We start from the raw sequence: 21,115 nt of genomic DNA on the forward strand, positions 1-21,115 counted from the left end.
AGATCAGGAGAAAACTGCCTTTATTACTCCAACAGGGAATTATCACTATAAAGTGATGCCGTTCGGATTGAAGAATGCTGGGGCTACTTACCAAATGATGATGACCAGAATGTTTGAGGTGTAGCTTGGAAGGACCATTGAGATATACGTGGATGACATGGTAGTGAAGAGTAAGACGATATCTGCAGACGTGAAGGATTTAGACGACACTTTTCAGGTACTTAGAAAGTACAAGTTGCGTCTAAACGCTTCGAAGTGTTCTTTTGGTGTGAGTTCTGGGAAGTTCTTGGGTTACATGGTTACTCATAGGGGTATAGAGGTGAATCCAGTGCAGGTCAGAGCTATTCAGACCTTACAGCCACCTCGGAATCCTAAAGAAGTTCAGAAATTGACCGGAATGATCGCTGCTCTCAGCAGGTTCATTTCTTGGTCGGCTGACTGATGCAAGCCTTTCTTCCAACTTTTGAATAAGTGGAGGGGGTTCCAATGGTCCGAGGAGTGCGTTGTAGCCTTCCAACAACTTAAGGAATATCTTTCCCGACCACCGATTATGTCTCAGCCTGAAGTAGATGAGGTCCTGTTTGCATATCTGGCAGTGGCCGTTCATGCGGTCAGCCTAGTCCTCATAAGGGACGACGGTGGGGTGCAAAGACCGGTCTACTACGTCAGTAAAACTCTGAATGAGGCCGAGGTGCGTTACTTACTTTTGGAGAAAGCACTTTTAGCCATAGTTCATGCCACGCGGAGGCTTTCTCATTATTTTCAGTCCCACACCGTTGTGGTTCTGACCCAACTGCCTCTTAAGTCGGTTTTGGGCAGCGCTGACTACTCCGGAAGGGTGGCTAAATGGGGAACTATTTTGGGAGCTTATGATATCAAATACATGCCGCGCACCTCAATAAAAGGCCAGGTTCTTGCAGATTTGATGGCGGAATTCGCGGAACCATTGTTGGAGGAAGCCGTGAAGGAATCACACATGGATGAAAAATCAGTTGGCGTAATCACGGGCATAGGACCTCCCACTTGGGAAGTGTACGTTGATGGGGCAGTTAACTAGAAAGGATCTGGCATCGGACTTGTCCTGGTATCCCCTGAGGGAATTGTCTTTGAAAAATCTCTAAAGTTGGCATTCTCGGCTACCAATAATGAGGCCGAGTACGAAGCAGTCTTGGTCGGTATGAACATGGTGCATAGGATGGGCGGAAAGGGAGTTCATGTGCGTTCGGATTCTCAATTAGTGGTCGGCCAGGTGATGGGGACCATGGAGGCTAGGGACCCTAGAATGTAAGGGTATTTGACTCAGGTCAAACATCTGCAATCTAAATTCGATTCCTTTATCCTGTCTCACGTCCCTAGAAGTGGAAATACACACGCAGACTCCTTGGCTACCTTAGCTACATCCTCAGCCCAGGAATTGCCTAGGATTATCCTCGTTGAAGATTTGTTAAAGTTAGCTCTTGCCATCGTTGGTGCAACCCGTATCCAATTAACAAGGTCTGGGCCTAGTTGGATTGACCCTGTGATATCCTTTTTGAAAAACAACATTCTTCCCGAGGACAAGTCTGAAGCAGACAAGATTCGTCGAAAGGTGACGCGTTTCTGGTTGTCTGAGGATCGGAAGCTGTATAAACGATCGTTCTCTGGACCATACCTGTTATGCATGCACCCCGAGTCAATGGAAGCACTTTTGGAAGAACTGCATGAGGGGATTTGTGGAAGCCACACTAGGGGAAGGTCCCTAGCTCATAGGGCCCTGACTCAGGGATATTGGTGGCCCAATATGCAGAGAGAAGCTCAGGATTATGCAAGAAAGTGTGATCAATGCCAGAGGTTCGCTCCTAACATACATCAGCCTAGAGGAGTCCTTAATCCTCTTTCCAGTCCTTGGCCTTTCGCTCAATGGGGATTGGACATAGTCGGGCCATTCCCAAGGGCAGTAGGAAACAAAAGGTGGCTACTCGTGGGCACCGATTACTTTACCAAGTGGGTTGAGGCCGAACCCTTGGCAAATATTAGGGACGTCGATTCGAAGAAGTTCATCTGGAAAAACATTGTCACTAGGTTTGGGGTACCGCATACACTCATTTCGGACAATGGGGTTCAATTTGATAGTAGAGCTTTTAGGAAATATTGTAGTGACATGGGTATTATAAATAGATACTCCACTCCAGCTTATCCTCAGGAAAATGGGCAGGCCGAGGCCGTCAACAAGGTCATAGTTAGTGGACTCAAGAAAAGACTGGATGATGCGAAGGGCAGATGGGTGGAAGAACTGCCGCATGTCTTATGGACGTATCAAACTACGCCGCGTAGATCCACAGGAGAAACACCATTCTCTATGACTTATGGGGCCGAGGCAGTGTTCCCTTTAGAGTCTGGTTTCCCCACACTAAGGACGAGTACTTTTAGCCCAGAAAACAACAACGGCCTCTTGGAGAAGGGCCTAGATCTAGTGGAGGAACGGCGAGAGACAGCTATGGTCCAAATGGCTTATTATCAGCAGAAGCTTAAACGAGGGTATAATGCCCGTGTGAAGCTCAGGCCCCTAGCGCCTAGGGATCTGGTTTTGAGAAAAGTCGTGGGTACTGCAAGAAACCCAGCTTGGGGAAAATTGGGACCGAATTGGGAAGGACCATATCAGATTATTTCTATAGCAGGCATAGGGTCATATCGACTAGCTGATTTAGATGAAAAAGTTGTACAACGTCCATGGAATGTAAACAACCTTCGAAAGTATTATTATTAATAAAAGGCACTTTTGTTATCCGTGGTTTAAGTTATAAATGTATATGAACTTATCAATTACAACGCTCGTAGTATCAAACAGAAACTCGGTTATGCACGGTCCTCGGACTACATGCCTTGTGGAAATTGATATCTTATTATTTGTTAAACAGAACCTTAGTTATGCCAGGTCCTCGGGCCTTCTACTTTGGGGAAATTAACATCTTAAGTTACTATTACTAAGTATTAAACAGAAACTTGGTTATGCACGGTCCTCGGACTACATGCCTTGTGGAAATTGATATCTTATTATTTGTTAAACAGAACCTTAGTTATGCCGGGTCCTCTGGCCTTCTACTTTGGAGAAATTAACATCTTAAGTTACTATTACTAAGTATCAAACAGAAACTTGGTTATGCACGGTCCTCGGACTACATGCCTTGTGGAAATTGATATCTTATTATTTGTTAAACAGAACCTTAGTTATGCCGGGTCCTCGGGCCTTCTACTTTGGGGAAATTAACATCTTAAGTTACTATTACTAAGTATCAAACGGAAACTTGGTTATGCAAGGTCCTCGGACTACATGCCTTGTGGAAATTGATATCTTATTATTTGTTAAACAGAACCTTAGTTATGCCGGGTCCTCTGACCTTCTACTTTGGGGAAATTAACATCTTAAGTTACTATTACTAAGTATCAAACAGAAACTTGGTTATGCACGGTCCTCGGACTACATGCCTTGTGGAAATTGATATCTTATTATTTGCTAAACAGAACCTTAGTTATGCCAGGTCCTCGGGCCTTCTACTTTGGGGAAATTAACATCTTAAGTTACTATTACTAAGTATCAAATAGAAACTTGGTTTTGTAAGGTCCTCCGACCACATGCCTTGTTAAGATTGATGTTTGATTTTTTGTCGAACAGAACTATGGTCAAATTGAGACTTAAGTTATATATCTTCAAGTGTTAGGCAGAAATTTGATAAGGTAGGGTCCTTGGACTGCGGAAAGTGAACTTATTTATTTCACAAGTTTTAATTGTTCCAAACTGCTGAAAGTGAACTTATTCATTTGACAAGTTTTAATTGTTCCAAACTGCTGAAAGTGAACTTATTTATTTCACAAGTTTTAATCGTTCCAAACTGCTGAAAGTGGACCTATTTATTTCGTTCTTTCTATTCGCTGTGTGCTAATGAGGACTTTATGGTAAATATAAAGATGAAAAGATGAAGTAAACATAACTCAGATGAAAATCAAATAAAATTGTCTTCCATTAATTATGTCAATATATATTATTACATGGAAATTTTCAAGGATAGAGAAAAAGAAGCCCTAAGCTCGGCCCTAAGCTCGTGGAGGGGGGTCTTGCTGAGAAGTACTGCTAGCCTTGGTGCTTTTTAGTTCCAATTCAAAGGCAGACAAGACTGTTTTCCCTTTGTCTGTTGTAGCGATTGGAGGGACGATAGGCTCCTTACGTTGACTTAGGCCCTTCTCGGTATCCCCACTCCCTTCATTCTCTTTATTGGAACCTGAAGGTTCTGTAGGATCTGGAATGAGCTCTGGGACTATAGGAGGAAGAGCAGGAGGAGCTGCCTCAGGGGCAGGAGCAACAGTAAGAGCCTCTTCTATCTCCTGTATGTCAAGAGGAAGCCAAACATTCTCGAATTTCCTCAGCTTAGAGGCCGAAGGAACCCCTGCTACGTTTAGAGCTTCCCCCCAGACCTACTAACAGTATTCTCGGCACAAGGCCGCAAAAGCCTCTGTCAGCTAGTCTTCTGTTGCAGCTACCCCTTCCTCATAACTCGCCTGCTTGGCGGCCTCCAGAAAGCGCTTGAAGGTGCCGGCTTCCTCCTTCATTTACGCGAGCTCCTTCTCCAAGTCCGAGCGTTCCTTCTGGGCCTGGGAGAGCTCATCATTCTTTTGGTGGAGAAGCTTGCGCTGCCCTTCTACTTGAGTCCTCATAGTTCTCAGGCTGGCCTCGGCACCGTCTCTTTCTCTTTTCAGGTCAGCCAGCTAAGAGGTGAGTTTCTTATTTTTTGCGGGGGCCTGGCCTAGGGACTTCTCAGTCTCCATCCGAATGTCAGCCTCCATTCTGGCCTTCTTTCGAGAGTCCTCTACAAACTTCTCGGCTACAAAGACTTCTTGAACAGCCTACGACAAAGTGTTAGAGAATTAGATATAGCAGAACACTCGTTAATAATCCGATATTATGAAAAATGAAATATTCATAAAAAGTTAAACTTACAAGGGCTAATTCCCTTTTTAAAGACAGGAATAGCTGAGGTTAGCTCATTTTTTCCAAGGTTTCCATATCCTTGGGCAGCAAAAGAGGGCGTTCCAATGCGTCGGCCAGGTGGTGGGCGTGGCCTTGTTGGCCTGCCCTAATGCTGGACTGGCAAGAAATTGGTGCTCCGTCCAGTCTTAAGTCAGGAGACCAGGTAGCCGGTGCTCGGCGCACTTCGGCCATGTCTCTGATCTCCCCACTCTCAACTGAACGAGCCCGTCCTTTGCCCTTGTCTAGCTTCTGCTGCTGAGCTAGTTATGGCTGTTGTCGTGGCTTCTTTTATTTTTCGCCACCAGTCTCCTCGGCCTCCTCCTTTCTTTTCTTCTTGGGTTCCTCAGCTGGAAGTTTGGGTTCGGCTGGAGGAGGGGGAGGTGGAAAAGATGGAGGAACTTGGGACCCTCCCGCCCTCTTCTGGGCAACTTTCTCGCCTCTCTTAGTTAGAAGGCCTTGAAGCTTGTCCATGTCCTCCTCCTCGAAATCGTCTTCTGGATGGGCAACTACTAACCCTGCAACTCCGGAGGCCTCAGTGGGCTCTTCTTCCTCGTCAGAAAGTACAACGAACTGGTTTCCTCGGGGTCTTTCAACGTCCTCGAGCTGAAACTTGTCTATCTCGTCGTCCAATGTGTGCGAAGAGGACACTCGCTTCTCCAGGACGATAGTTGCTTGAGAGTGCATCGAGAGAGGGATCGCCGCAATGGGACGTGTGTACAGAATGGTGTTGGGGTCGTCGGGAATGTCGTAGTCAGCAAGAAAGTTTGGTCTGGCTACCTTTATTCTCTTGCACCTCCTATCTCCCGCGATAATCGCATTCTCTATCTCCTGGAAGTCCGAGGATATTGGGTTGAATCCCAGTATTAGGTGAGCCGCTCTTAGCTGTAAATCTTCACTCACGAAAACTTTTGAGCGCAGCATGCGGTTCAGGTCAGCGACGTTACAATGGCTCAGGCGTGGGCGCATGAGTTGCTTGTCTAAAGAAAAAGACACCCAAAAGGGCAGATGTGGTCAGATTAGTAATGCATATAACAAATTAGAGTTAGACAGTTTGTGAAAGTAAATAAGCATTTAAGGATTTTTAGATGGAGTTACGGGGTTGGAAAATTAGATCCTAAGGAGTTACACCTGGATCTCCCCATACGACTGGGCAGTGTGGGCCGTCGTGCCAGTTGCCTGAGGCGATGAGGTAGTCGTCCTTCATGCCTTTATTAGACTTAGGCAAACAGGAAATTAACCTAACTACACTAGATCGGGATTTAATGTAATAGTCTACGTTCCTAAGTTTGTGGCATTCGTACATGAAGACAACGTCATGCCAAGTGAGGTTCAAGCCCATCTGCTCGTTTAGGGCGTCGACGCTTCCTAAGACCCTAAATACATTGGGGGCACACTGGTCAGGGCACAACCGGTGATTGCGAAGATATTCCCTAGTTACGTTTCTCATAGGGAGGGTTATCCCACCTTCTATGAAGGTAATCCTAGGGATAATGACCTCTCCCGTGTTCCTGGAACTACCTACGGCTTCCGTCGGACAGTATCTCAAGCCTACATCGCTGGGAATTTGGTATTTGGCCCTAAAACCTTCCATCCCAGCGGCGGTGTCAACTAAACACTTAAATCTATCCATCTATGAGAAAGGAAAGGGAAAGTTTTAAGAAGGAAAATGGTTAGGAAGGGAGCCGAGGATAGAATCTGAGGAGAAAGGATTAAAAGAAAAAGTAGGAACTTACGAGTTTGTAGTTATGCGAGTTTCCACGGATTTCTTGAGAGAAAAGGCGATGACTGATGTTTTGATATGATTGAGTTCTGAAGAAATAAATGAAGGCGCATATTTCCAAAGCATTATGACGTGCGTAAAGCGGCCTCGAAATTGGATTCATCCCGCCAAATTTTCGGGGGGCAATACGGACCGTTGGATGTTCATCTCACCGTTGAACGTGGGAAACAAGGTGTAACTTGCGGTCATAAATGCGCGCGTTTTTGAAATTCGAAGCGCCAGACGGCATTTTCTGGGAAGTGAAACGATTTCCACATACGTGGTGAGGTATAAAGCATGTGGGGGAAGTTTAGGTCGGATCAAAACTCCATTTTTCTCCTCGGATAGGGAAAAATAAAGTTTTGAGAGGTTATTGTGGGGAGTGAAAGAACCTAAGTGGGTATTTGGGCCTTGGGCTTTATCAATGGACGCTAGTTCGTTCTTGACTAAAGGCCTTTAGGGCCATGAGTTGGCTCACGAGCCGAGGGCCCGAGGATTCATCCGAGGAAGAGTCACTCCTCGGACATACTAGTAACTACTTGGAGGTTCACTAGAAAGATCAGGGCAGAGTTCTGGAAAGACTGTAGGTTATAGAGGGAGTCCAAATACCCTCTAGACATTTCGGTGTAAGAGAAATATCTCTAAAAAAGGTTGCTGCCTCCACATTAAAGACCCTGCACCTACCTCCCTGGCCGCATTAATGGGGGAGTGACTCCTGAATAGTAGAAGTCAGCCTTCTTGCTATAATTCAAAGACTTCCAGAGGGTGGTGGAGGGGACAGGTGGCTAATAGGGTGATTTGTGTGGCATGTGTACAAAGAGGGAAGAAGAAGAAGTATTTAAGGAGGAAAGAGGCCAAAGAAAGGGGGGCAGAAAAAATATGAAGAACTGTGGCCTTTAAGAAAAGAAAAAGACAAATAATATATAATTTCTCCTCGGTTCACGTCCGAGGAAGTTTATTTTTTCCGTTTGTCTTTTATTTGCAAACACTGTAATAATTTAGCATGTTCATCAAGTTTCGAATATCACTAAACTAGATTGCAAGCCCACACTCTACAAATTTCATTGTTTAAGGCTCATTGGGCCTGAGCCCACGTGTGTTTTTGGATCCAGGCGCAATTGTGCACCTAAAAATATAATCTACTTAAACAATACACATATAGTGAAGAAAGTGTGCTTTGATACTGCATGCATATATTTAGTGGAGGAGCATATATATTTGGTGGAGGACCACAACGAAAATACTCAATCCTTGATAAATATTGAAAAATTAATTAAGGAGAACTCCTAAGAAGATGGCTCTGCAGGCAATAGTCACAAAAGTAGTTACACTATATAAAATATTTGGTCGTTAATAAATATTGAAAAATTACTTAATTAGGGAGAGCTTCTAAGAAGATGGCTTTGCAGGCAATATTCACAAAAGTAGTCACATTCTCTATACATATATACCCTAAACACCAAGTTATTTACCCCCAGGTTAGTTGTCATAACAATGACCTATACCAATACATAGATGATGCTGTCAGTAGTTAATTTGATTTTAGAACTAAAATTAAAAGTCATATAAAAGAACTACAACTTCATGTCAAAGTAATAATCAAGCATAATTTAAGATGAAATAAAAAATTGCATGGTAGAAATAAAATTATAAATTATAATACCATCACCTAACTGAGAAGAATTAATTAAAAAAAAATGTTTACTTCTAGTGAAATGATGTCTCTTTCATTTTTCACCCTCTTATGACAAACGGAATTTTAGAAAAATGAAACTCGCCTTTAATAAATTCCCTTTAATTAGATACCCTATCCCTATGCTTAACCTAAATTTAGAAATACCATTTCCCTAAGTTATCGTATATTAAAATAACTATCAAGAAACAAAGTTGTCATATTTTGTAAGAATTTTCAATTAAAGAATTTTTTTTTTATCTTTTTTGTTTTTGTGATATAAGTTTCATGAATGTTTTAACTTCTATCCTAAATCCTAAATCCTAGGAGCCTATCCAACGTAATTCAAAAAGAAAGAAGAAAAATACTGGTGGCGTAAGTTTTACGAAGGTCTCAATGCCAATAGTGCGAGGTAAATAACAGAAAGATAACAAGAAAAATACCCAAAACCCATTAATCCAAATTCCCACAAGGGGAAAAAAGAGAGCTATTTTAGCAATATAAATGTAAGTCTCACTGCATTATTTGAACATGTTAGAAGAGAGTTCACTATTCTAATATGTTTTGATATTTGAAACATAGGAGTACTCAGTGGTTGATCTTTTGTCTCAATGTGTGTTGTGTAAAGGTTTGAAATTTTGAAGAAAGGACACCATACAATTCAGTGTGATCCAAAATCTACCAATTTAAAAGGGCAATTGATGAAAGAAACAAACATACTCCAACGCATCACGTTTGAAAATAATAATTATAACAAAGTACTGCAAATTCAGAACCAATAGCTCAAAACCAAAGAAAAAAAAAAAAGAATCTTCAACCTCTAGACGAAGAAGCCCAAGTTTGAAAAATCCCACTAAAGTATTCAATTTGTACCACAATAAGACATAGAAACAATAAATATATCGGAAAGGATATGAAAAATTGACAATCACAATCAAATTCAAAAATCAAATGGATGGACATGTCAATATCATTGTCCATAGGGCTATTTCTTTATAGAAAAATGCATGTTTTAGCTTACTGTGTAGTATTAGAGAAACAAAAAAGAAAACAGTTTTTGACACTATTCGAGGACCTTAAACAATCATAAATTATGAACATTCTCTGTTAACTGAAATAATTTTTCTTTCAAAAAATCACATGCCCAAACCTAAATTAAAACAAATTTAGATATAAAAAAAAACAATATTAAAAACCACAGCAACCTGAAAATGAAACAAACCCCAATAGCAACCTGAAAACTCAAATAAACCCCTAGCAACTGCCAGAACCAAGGCCAGAAAATAGACATGCTAACTATAAGCAATTGACTCCTTGAGAAATATGCCAGAGTTCCAAAGATTGGTCATTTGGTTGCATTCAGATAAAAAAAATAATGAATAATGGAAAAGAGAAGAGCAAACAATTTGTGCAAGAGTATAAAACTAAAAGAGAAGAAAAAGAATCTGTCCAATATCAGAACAATCTCATATACAAAACATTCGACTCCATGCTTCATCCGGTTATGTCAAATCAACAATTGTAAGGTTGAAATTTATCAACCATTTTGTTGGCTTTATTCCGTGTCAATTTGCTTGTAATTCAGCACTTAGAAATCCTGTATTTAGGTGGGATTTATATAAGGGTAGTGTGTGAGAGAGTGTGAAAAAATGCTCAAGAATGTGCAGTGAAGCAGGGACTCGCAGCTGAATCTCGCGGCTTGCAAGTCGCCAGATGATGCACACGAGTGAAGCGTGCAGAGAAGTTGAATAGTCACACCAGCTAGAGCACTACAGGACAAAAAGTCCAGACTATCCATTCTGTTTGCTCGCGGCTTGAACTCGCGACTCAGTCAAGTCGCGGGGCCAAGCCGTCAGCCAGCCCTATTTGGGAAAATCTGACTCTTCGCATTCCTTTCTCACCCCAGTATAAATACCTTTTATAGTCACGAAATGTAGAGAGCTTCCAGAGAGAATTTTGAGAAAGAAACTCTAGAGAAAACCAAGATTGACTCATTCACAATCTTTATATAGAGACTTTTCAAATTCCTCTACTCTCTTCCTCTCCATTGTTACATCCTTGAGAGGTCCATTACCAAAACCTTTTCTCACCATACCCACATCTGTGAAAAGGCTGTTTGGTGCTTTGAGAAGCAGTTAGGAAGGGAACAATTTCATATTGGTTGATGCTATGGGCTATAGCGGAATCCGGTAAGCTAAAGAAGAAATAGATTCGGCGCAGCCTCGTTGGAGTAAGAGCTTAGAGGGCTTAGGTACACTAGGTAGATTAAGCTTGGATGGTCTTCTGTTGTCCATGTATTCCAACTACATTTTTTAGTGGATTATTGACCGCTTGGAGGGCGGCGGAGAGGTTTTACGTCGAGGGCTTCGGTTTCCTCTTCGATAACACATCGTTGTATTGTCTTTGTGTTTGCATCTCTCTTCCCTTAATCTTTGCTATTTAATTTCTACTGTGGATGTGATTTTATTTGATTTAGATTATATTATCAATTCTATTTTAGCTTATTTACATTTTCCGCACGTACATTGTTTGTTTATAAGCTTGAATTGGTATTTTGTAATTTGGGGGTCTAAACATTCAAGGGTATTTTACACGCTTTTTTAACTTTCAATTGGCATCAGACCGGGTGCACTCTTTGTGGTTTAAACACCTTAGTGCGATCCTTGACCCCGCATTGAGATGGACCGGTCTCAATCTTTGAATGCTCCACCATATTTTGATGGTAGCAATTATGCCTTTTGGAAGGTACGAATGAGAGCATTCTTATGTTCAATAGATGAATCTGTTTGGGATGCAGTTGATGTCGGCTAGACTAGACCGAAGGCAGCCAAATCCACATGGGATAAGGCAGCTTTTACAACGTCTAATGCAAATAGCAAAGCACTCAATGTTATTTTTTGTGGTGTATCTCCAGATGAGTTCCACAGGATATCTCACATAACCATTGCCAAGGAGGCATGGTAGATATTGGAGACCATGTACGAGGGAACGAAGAAAGTTAAGGACACCAAGTTGCAGATGCTGACCACTCGGTTTGAGGAGCTGAAAATGAGTGAGGATGAGTCCTTTGACTCTTTCTATAGTAAGTTGAATGAAGTGGTCATCGGCAAGTTTAACTTAGGAGAGAAAACGGAGGACTCGAAAGTTGTACGAAAAATTCTTCGTTCCTTGCCAGAGAGTTTCCGTGCAAAGGTGACTGCAATTGAGGAAAGAAAGGACCTGGATGAAATCAAAGTCCAAGAGCTGATTGGCTCTCTCCAAACATATGAGCTCTCTCCAAACATATGAGCTCTCATTGCCAAATCAAAGAAAGAGCAAATCACTTGCTCTTAAGATGATAAATGAAAAGGTAGAAGCACACAAATCATTGGAAAAGGATGTAGCTTACCTTGCAAAGAATTTCCGCAAATTCCTGAAGTTCAAGAACAATAGAAAGTTTGGTGATAAAGGGAAATTCACAAGTTCCGGAAAGGAGAAAAAGGACTTCAAAAAGAGAGACGGGAAGGAGTCCCAATCTACCTAAGGCTTGTTTTGAATGTAATGGGCATGGCCATTTCAAAAAGGAATGTCCTAATTATTTGAGATCGAAAGGGAAGGCTTATGCCACCACTCTCAGTGACTCAGATTCTTCCACCTCTAATTCGGAGGATAGCTGTGATGAAGAAGGAAATTTCTCAGCATTCATGACTATTGCTCATGTTGAGTCTTCGGAGGACTTGAATATGCTTGTGCAAGAGCTTGGGGAGCATAGTGATGAGGAATACATGGGTATTGTAGAAGAATGCTGAAGAAGATGAAGATACAGCTAGTCTTCGAGAGAACTACAATTCACTCCTTGAGAAGTCGGGAGAGTATGCAAGGGTGGCCAAGGCGGCTGTAAAGAAGATGAAAAAAGCAGAGGAGGACTATCGAAGTCTCCTAGTGAGATACAAAGAGGCCAAGTGTGAGATTGTGACGCTAAATGGCGAACTAACTGAAGCCAACACCAAGGTGAGATTCCTTGAGCTTGAGGTGGTTCAAGCAAATGCCAAAATAAAGCGCGTATCCACAAAGAAGCTCGATGATGTCCTTTCCTCTCAAAAGACTTTTTCTGACAAAACCGGATTAGGATACGCCGGAGAAAGTAGATCAACTGTGAATACCTCCAAAGAAGTGAAGTTTGTGAAGGCCAAAGAGCCGGCTGTAGTTGCTCCTAATGTGGAGAAGGCCAAGGTTGAGAAGAAGAAGAATGTGGCTGACCAGCGGGTGTTGAACAAGCCCCGTAATCAATCTGTGCTCAGGTCTGAAGCCAGAGCAAAATCTCTTCCACGATCGCAAAGAGGACGTAGAACGAACCATATGTGTCATCACTGCGAACTTCAAGGGTACACCCGACCAAATTTTCATAAGCTGAGAGCATTAAGGAATGCTGGTAATCAAAGGTCAAGAGTACCAAGAAACGACAAGACAACTTGGGCTGTTGAACCATCAAGAGGTCGAAATGGTGATCTCGGAATGATAGATGTGATGAAGATGATTGGTGCATTCACCAACTACTTGGAAAGCTTCACAAGAAGGTTTGAAAGTTCTAACTCTTGTACCCAATCGTATAGGGATATCACCCCAAATGCATGCGACGTGTGGGTGAAAAAGGGTACTCATGCATAAGCATTACAACATGTCCATGCATCAATTCTTCCTATGTCGTGTGAATATGCTTGATTGTATGCTTGTTGGTTGTTTGTTTGTTTTCGCTTTAAATGTTTTCACATTACTGTTTTTGATCAATCTTTCTTGTTTTTGTGTCAAAAATCCAAAAACACATAAAAAGTAGAAAATCCTAAAAGTTTGATCGTCTTTGTTGGGTTTTGTCTCAAAACATGTTTTGCCTTGTACCTTTATACTAATGGCCTTGTGCATCTACGAGCATAGCTTGTTCCCTATGCACTCATATCATTGTGGGAGAAATCTTAACATCTATGTGATTGTTGTAAATAGATCTTCAAACTTGTCATGAATGATTAATGAATGGTTTTGTCTATCTTGAGACATGCATAGACTTATGCCTATATATCTTTCCACTCATTTATTTATTGTTTTTGCTTACAAGAGCTCACCAAATGTAAATCTCCAAATGAAAAGAGATATTAAGCTGCAAAAGCCTGTTGCACATACTAGTATTTGACTAGGAAAAAGGGAAAGCGACCTTTATAAATTTGTATGACGCCCAAAAAGCCAAAGGCTGTCTCATTAATTGAAATATCAAAATTTCTGGCATCGATCTCACAATGAGATGTTTTGATTCAAAAAGATCAAATGATATGATGTATATGGAGCCAAATGAAAAGCTTCACCCTTATGCTATCAAGTTTTGTGGGAAGTCATATATGCATACTTCTATAATTGAGATGGGTCACATTATCTGGTGCTAATTGTGTATGCCTTGGTTGAATTGATCATTGAAGCTTCTCATTAGACTAAGGACTATCTCATCTTTGATACCCACACACATCACACAAGCCTATGATTAATGAATGCCATATTCATTTATGTGATTGTACTTGATTAAATGTGTTTTCACATGCTCAATCTATGTTGATCAAACACAAAAAGATTTTTGAGTGTTTTAAGTTGTTTTTGGAAAGTATTTTGTTCTTACAAAAATGTCAAAAATTTTCAAAAACAGTGTTGCCCTGTTTTGGCAACTCAGTCACGAGTTGGTCCAATCGCATGCCTCAGTTGCGAACCCATACAGAGATTTCTCGCAAGTCACTGGCGGGTAAAAGTCCCAGTTGCAAAAAATACTTAGAATATTTTTCAATTTTTGGGTCTTTATGTTTTTCGCGGCTCAAAGTGGCGATTTGTTCGCGGGTGGAAGGTCTAGTCGAGAGGGGTACACAAAGATTTTCACGGCTTACTTCGCGACTTCCTCGCGGGTAGAACTTCCAGTCGCGAAAAACACTTAAACAAAATTTTCAAATTTTTGTCTTTAACTGCTCTAACAACTGGGACTGGCGACTTTTCCGCGACTTGAATCAGTCGCGAAAAACGCGTGTTTTGCGTTTTTGGACAATTTTTAAAACTTTTTCAGTTTTCCCTCAAACTTTTGTGACTGTTCATTGTCTTTCCCATTTACACCTCTCTTAAACTCACCGTGTTTCTTCCTAAACCCACCTTTAATCCTCTCAACTTTAACCCTCAAGAAAAAGGTATGGCTTTTCTTATTTTCTCTAAGTTTTTCATGTTTTAAACCCTGTTTTCTTGAATCTGTGAGTTGTTGCTAAGGTTTGTGACATATGTTGTTTCAGTTATGGGTTGGGTTCATATTTGTCTAGTTTTGGTGTTTAGGCTTGTTTGATCGTGTTTTATGATGCTTGTTATGGGTGCTATCATGTCTTAGTCTCATTGTTTGAGGTTATTTGTGTATCTCATACCCATTATGATGTGTCTTATTGACATATTTTTGGGTTTATTGTGGTTTACTCTGTGTGTGAGTTTGTTTGGTTCTATATGGTTGTGTTTTGATGGTTGGGTTATTGTTTTGATGGTTGGGTTATTGTTTTACCTTTTGTTATCATGACTGTGTCACTCTATGCATATCATTCTCATGGTAGACTGTCACAATGACAGATATTTGCGACTTTGTGTTATCCATAGTTCTCAGTGAACTGAACTGTGACTGTGTATTCATCATTGCGGAACATTTGTTAAATGATTTAGTATACATTGTTTCAGTGTTGCTCATTCTCACATATTGCTGACTTGGTTCATGTACTATGTTTAAGAGACATCTTTGTCTGAATTTCAATGAGTCTTCATTTTTTATCTTGAATCTAATCAAGTGGATGTTTGTGTCATGTGTCTGTGCCCTTGGATCTTTGTTGTGTGATTGTACTTTTACAAATGTCTAGCCAATCTTCTAAAGGAAAAAGAGATTGTAACTGATGTTTCTTCATCCCCTATTGCTAAATGAACTCGTCTCTCATCTCAGTTGTCTAAAGACTCAAATAGTGAGAGGTTCAAAACTCCTCTCGATTCACAGACTCACTCAAGCATTTTTGAAGATGCTTCTCCTATAGTGGAACGAGTGGTAAAGTTTGACTCTTTGAGGACAACTTTTATCCCTAGGATTTTTGAAGCTAAAGATTGGGCTGATCTGTTCGGGAATTTTGAAAACCCAATGGATGAGTTGGTGAAGGAATTCTTCTCAAACGCTAGATACATTGGAGTTGAGTTGAAATGCTGGGTAAGAGGAAAAGAGTTCTCCATCAATCCAAACTACATAGCCAAGGTCCTTCACATCACTATACCTGAGAATGTTGACCTCACCCCTTATGATGATAGAACTCCTAAGGTTCAAGACATTCTGTGAGTTCTTGGACCTAATCACAAAGTATCCAGTAAAGGCTCATCTATAAACACTGCAAAGTTTGCACCTGAGTTGACCACACTGAAGCTGATCATGTTCTCCAACCTCTACTCGTTGTCCAACACTGCTTTCATCAATCTTGGAAAAACTCAATTCCTATGTGATCTTATTTCAGGAGTCCCGATTAATATCTGTGCCCCACATCTTCCAGACCATTGGGAAGACCACAGCTCAATCTGCAGCACGAGCATGTATTCCGTTTTGTAGTCTCATCATGAAGATCATACTTCTCGAAGGTGTCAATCCCCCATCAGATGGAAAATTGCTGACCCGTCCTCGACCAATATCCATGATAACTCTCCAAGATAGCAAGTGTCATTCCTCTAGAACACCAAAGAGTGAAAACATATTTCATGCTACTCCATCTGCTCATAGGTCAAATACACCTGTACATACCATGACTACCTCTCCTGTCACCCTCGAGTTACAGCAGACTAGCAATCAGCCAATACAGTCTGGTCCTCAAGCGGATAGATTTGGTCCCTTGTTTGAAAGTCTTCACATGCACCTTGTCGGAATTGAAAGACTTATCTATTCCACCAACAATCAAGTCCAATTGCGCCCCACAACCGTGGAGAATCAGCTAGATGCTATTCAGCAAAAGCTAGAGGACAACCTTTAGCTATTCGTGCCAAAAAGGGGGAGATAAGCATATAGTAAGGGGGAGAGTAACACAAAGGGAAGTGTGCATAGTGAAAGGGGGAGTTGTGTGCTCAAGAGGAGAAAGCTAACTTATACACTCATCACATACCTTTGGGCATTTTTTTGGGTTTGCTAGATACTTTGTTAAATATTTTGGTTTGTTTTTTCTCTTGCTGTTTTTAACTCAAGGATCATATATATTTAAGATAGTTTTTCAGTATTTATGCATGCTTTCATATGTACCCATGTTGCTTTTGTAAGCTTTTAGGGTTTGTTTTCTATGGTCTGTAGGCTTTTATGGTTTGTACCATGCTTAGGCAGCCTTTATGTTTTGTACCTATGCTTTATAGCTTATGTACTTGATGTTTTGCTATGCACTGTTTTTAATACATCACTCTTGTGCCCTTGTAGGATCTTGTTCCTAGATGAATATACTTCTTGTATTGTGCATTGGTTGAGTGTTGGACATGTAAATGATTCTTTGCATTTAAGCTTAATAGCTTGCATGTTCGGATGTTCATTCCAAGTGTGAATGAGCATTGTGGTCACTATTTTATAGTGATTGCTTGTATGGTCAAGCTTGGGTCTATTACTTTACTCCATTGTGCTTGATCGCATTGTGCTTGTCTTATATGCATTACAAGTTTTTCTGCATGCAATGATCATATTATGTTGTTGTATTTCAGGAGACACTTGTTCTTATGATTCAAGAGCTACACAGATTCTAGAGTTAGGTGTGAGTGAGTTTTGTTCAACTGTTCCCAACTCACATGTTAAGTTTAGAGTTTGTTTAAGGGTTTTGTCACGGAATAGCTAAAGGGGGAGATTGTAAGGTTGATGTTTATCAACCATTGTGTTGGCTTTATTCCATGCCAATTTGCTTGTAATTTAGCACTTAGAAACCCTGTATTTAGGTGGGATTCATGTAAGTGTAGTGTGTGAGAGAGTGTGAAGAAATGCTTAAGAATGTGTAGTGAAGTAAGGACTCGCGGCTAGATCTTGCGGGTGGCTCGCGGCTTGTAAGTCGCCAGATGATGCACATGAGTGAAATGTGAAGAGAAGTTGAACAGTCACACTAGCTGGAGTACTACAGGACAAAAAGTCCAGACTGGTCATTCTGTATGCTCGTGGCTTGAACTCGCAACTTAGTCAAGTTGCGAGGCCAAGCCGCCAGCTAGCCCTATTTGGGAAAATATGACTCTTCGCATTCCTTTCTCACCCCAGTATAAATACCCCTTATACCCACGAAATGTAAAAAGCTTCTAGAGAGAATTTTAAGAGAGAAACCCTATAGAAAAATAAGATTGACTCATTCACAATCTTCACTTAGAGACTCTTCAAATTCCTTTACTCTCTTCCTCTCCATTGTTACATCCTTGAGAGGTCCATTACCAAAACCTTTTCTCACCATACCCATATCTGTGAGAAGGCTGTTTGGTGCTTTGGGAAGTAGTTAGGAAGGGACCAATTTCGTATTGGTTGATGCTATGGGCTATAGTGGAATTCGGTAAGCTAAAGAAGAAATAGGTTCGGCGCAACCTTGTTGGAGTAGGAGCTTAGAGGGCTTAGGTACACTAGGTAGATTAGGCTTGGAGGGTTTTCTATTGTCCATATATCCCAACTACATTCTTTAGTGGATTATTGACCGCTTGGAGGGCGGCGGAGAGATTTTATGCTGAGGACTTCGATTTCCTCTTCGATAACACATCGTTGTGTTGTCCTTGTGTTTGCATCTCTCTTCCCTTAATCTTTGCCATTTAATTTCTGCTGTGGATGTGATATTATTTAGTTTAGATTATGTTATCAATTCTGTTTTAGCTTATTTACATTTTCCACACGTACATTGTTTGTTTATAAGCTTGAATTGGTATTTTGTAATTTGGGGGTCTAAACGTTCAAGGGTGTTTTACACGCTTTTTTAACTTTCAACAATTAATATTGTAATCTGTTGAATCTAGTTATGTGATGTATATGAAAAATGGGGAAAACAAAAACTATGCACTATTAAATTCATTCCACTTTTGTTGTTTGAATTTAATTAAGAAATTGACTGGGCTTTTTTTTGGGCTCAATTATATTCATTGCCACTTTTATGTTTGTGTTTTCAAAGGAATACAGTATTCAATCATAGACCCACTTCTTCTCATTTCATCTTTTTTTGTTAAAAGGGGCATAGCCCATTAGTGGCAACCCAAATTGACTAAATTGGCTGCACTAAGCCCATCAAAATCGAACTGGGTTCATGGCTGGTTACTCCAAGCTATGTGATGTGGTATCATTGTAAATTATGAGTCCTTATCACCACCGACAAAACTAAACTGTGTACTCCTCAACCACAAGAAAATTATATAGAATTTCCTGGGATGGGACTAATTAGAAGTTTTAAACCTCAATGATCTTATAAAACCTTACAAACTACTAAACTAATCTATTAGAATTAGACATGGCAAACAGGTGAGTCAGGTTGGGTCAATCGGGTTGCGGGTTGTTGATGCCCATTTTTGCAAATTAGCATCTAGAAGCCCATGAGGAGTAAAGCCCAAGAAAGCCCTAAGAGATGGGTTAAAGTATGAGCAAAGAGATAGTAATCGGGCCGTATTCTAAAAAGCCCTAAGAGAAGAGAATGCATAAATAAGGTCCAAGTGATGGCCTAAAGATGAAGAGTATTTTGAGAATGAAATGGGTCCCTATAAGTAAGGCCCAACAAAATTTTTTTGAAAAAAAAAAGAGAAAAGAAAGCAGAAGGGTCAACAGATCCAACCCAATGTAGTGAATAATTGAAGTGAAAAAAAAGTAAAAGGGTTAACAGGCCCAACCTAACATAGTGAATAAATGAAGAGTAAAGAAAGTAAAATGGTCAATAGACCCAACCCAATGTAGTGAATAAATGGGTTAGCAAGCCCAACCCAATACATGGTAGAAAGCCCATAATGCCCTTGTATAAGGCAATAAGGATGAATTTTGATTTTGCAGAAGTAAAGCAAGTTGAAACTGTGCAAACCCATAGCGGCAGGAAATGCATGAAGAAACAATACAAAGCTACAGCGGCAGGAAACGCATAAAGAAACAAGACAAAGCCAAGGCAACAGAAATGCATGAAGAGGAAACAAGACAAAATCAAAGGCAATAGAAATGCATGAAGGAGAAACAAGACAAAATCAAAGGTAGCGGGAAACGCGTGAAGAGGAACAAGACGAAATCAAAAGCCGCAAAAAACTTATGAAGAGGAAGAAGCCGAAGAACAAGAAATGGAGCAGCTAGAGCCCCATGACTTGCACCCCAGCCAATGCAAAGGAGTTAGGGTCCACAGCTGAAGAGGAATAAAGGGTATGGTTTAGTGGAGGAGGGAAAAGCCCTAGTTTTGGTATCCTACTAAGACCCTTTTTGGGACATGCTTTGTTGGGTAAGTATACTTACCAAAATGGGTAGGAAATTGGTGGACACCATTTGATGCATGTTAAAGAGTGAGGACAAGAGAGATTAATGAGGGTTTGTAGTTATGGGAAAGAGAGATAAGGCTATTATGGTTGAATTGGCTTTTGCCCAAAAGTGGAAAGAAGTTCGTTGCTAAGTAAGTAGTGGGACTAAACCCACTGCCAGCAGCCAGAAGATAGTGGTATTGAACCAACTTGTATATGACCAAAACGTGCTTGCCTGCAGAAAAGGGAAATCAGCTAGGATTTGATCTCCGGTATGAAAGGAACAATTCCTATGAATATGGGGACATCAATCAACGATGGCAACAAGAATGAGAGAACAACAATGAAAAGGATGAGAGAATGGGAGGAACACAAGAAGAACAACAAGAGCCCAGTAACCTAGGAAGTTAGAAACAGTGAGTTGATAGTGAAAGAAGAGAGAAAGAGGAAAAGAAAGTGAAACGTAAAAGAGAATAGTGAATTGAGAAAGTAGAGTATACACGACAGACCTAACATGCATCACTAGGCAACCTTGTCCCTCCCCATACAAAACCATACTCTCTGTCTTCTCAATCAAGAGGATAGATATTCTGACACATTCTCCAAACTACATAACTTATGGCCTTGTAAGTAATAAGGTTAAGTAAGTTGGAGTTTGAGCTTTTTTTAGTATATATCTTGCAGAAAACCCTTTTTACTTTTGTTATTATGTGTGCTGTTATTATTATTTATTTCTACTGCTAACATTCTTAGACTAACAGTTATTCTGCTGTTATCACATACATATAAATATATATTTCTCTTTCTTTGGAGTGTTTGGTCTTGTGCATAGACTGGTTCCAGGGGAATCCCACAGAGAGAGCCAAGCCCACTTCCCTACCCTTTGCAAAAAGCCTTAGCCTAATAGCGCAAAATGGCACCCACATGGGCCAAATAGGTTGTGGGTAAAAAATGGTCATTTTCATTGGGTTAAAAAATGGGTTGATTCAATCAAATTGCAAGTCAGGTTGAGTTGACCTGTATTTTTCACATGATTTTTTTTTATAAAGAAAACAACATAAATTTGCCATTTGGAAAGTCATACAACAAATTACTTGATATAAAATGCATTACTTTGAATTCCCTGCTCATATCAATAATGAGCTTAGTTAAACAAATTAATACTTGTTAAATAATTTTAAAATTATACAAATCCCAACATTACTAACCAAAA

This window comes from Castanea sativa, chromosome 11 (genome assembly GCF_040712315.1).
Source record: "Castanea sativa cultivar Marrone di Chiusa Pesio chromosome 11, ASM4071231v1".
NCBI classification, from domain to species: domain Eukaryota; kingdom Viridiplantae; phylum Streptophyta; class Magnoliopsida; order Fagales; family Fagaceae; genus Castanea; species Castanea sativa.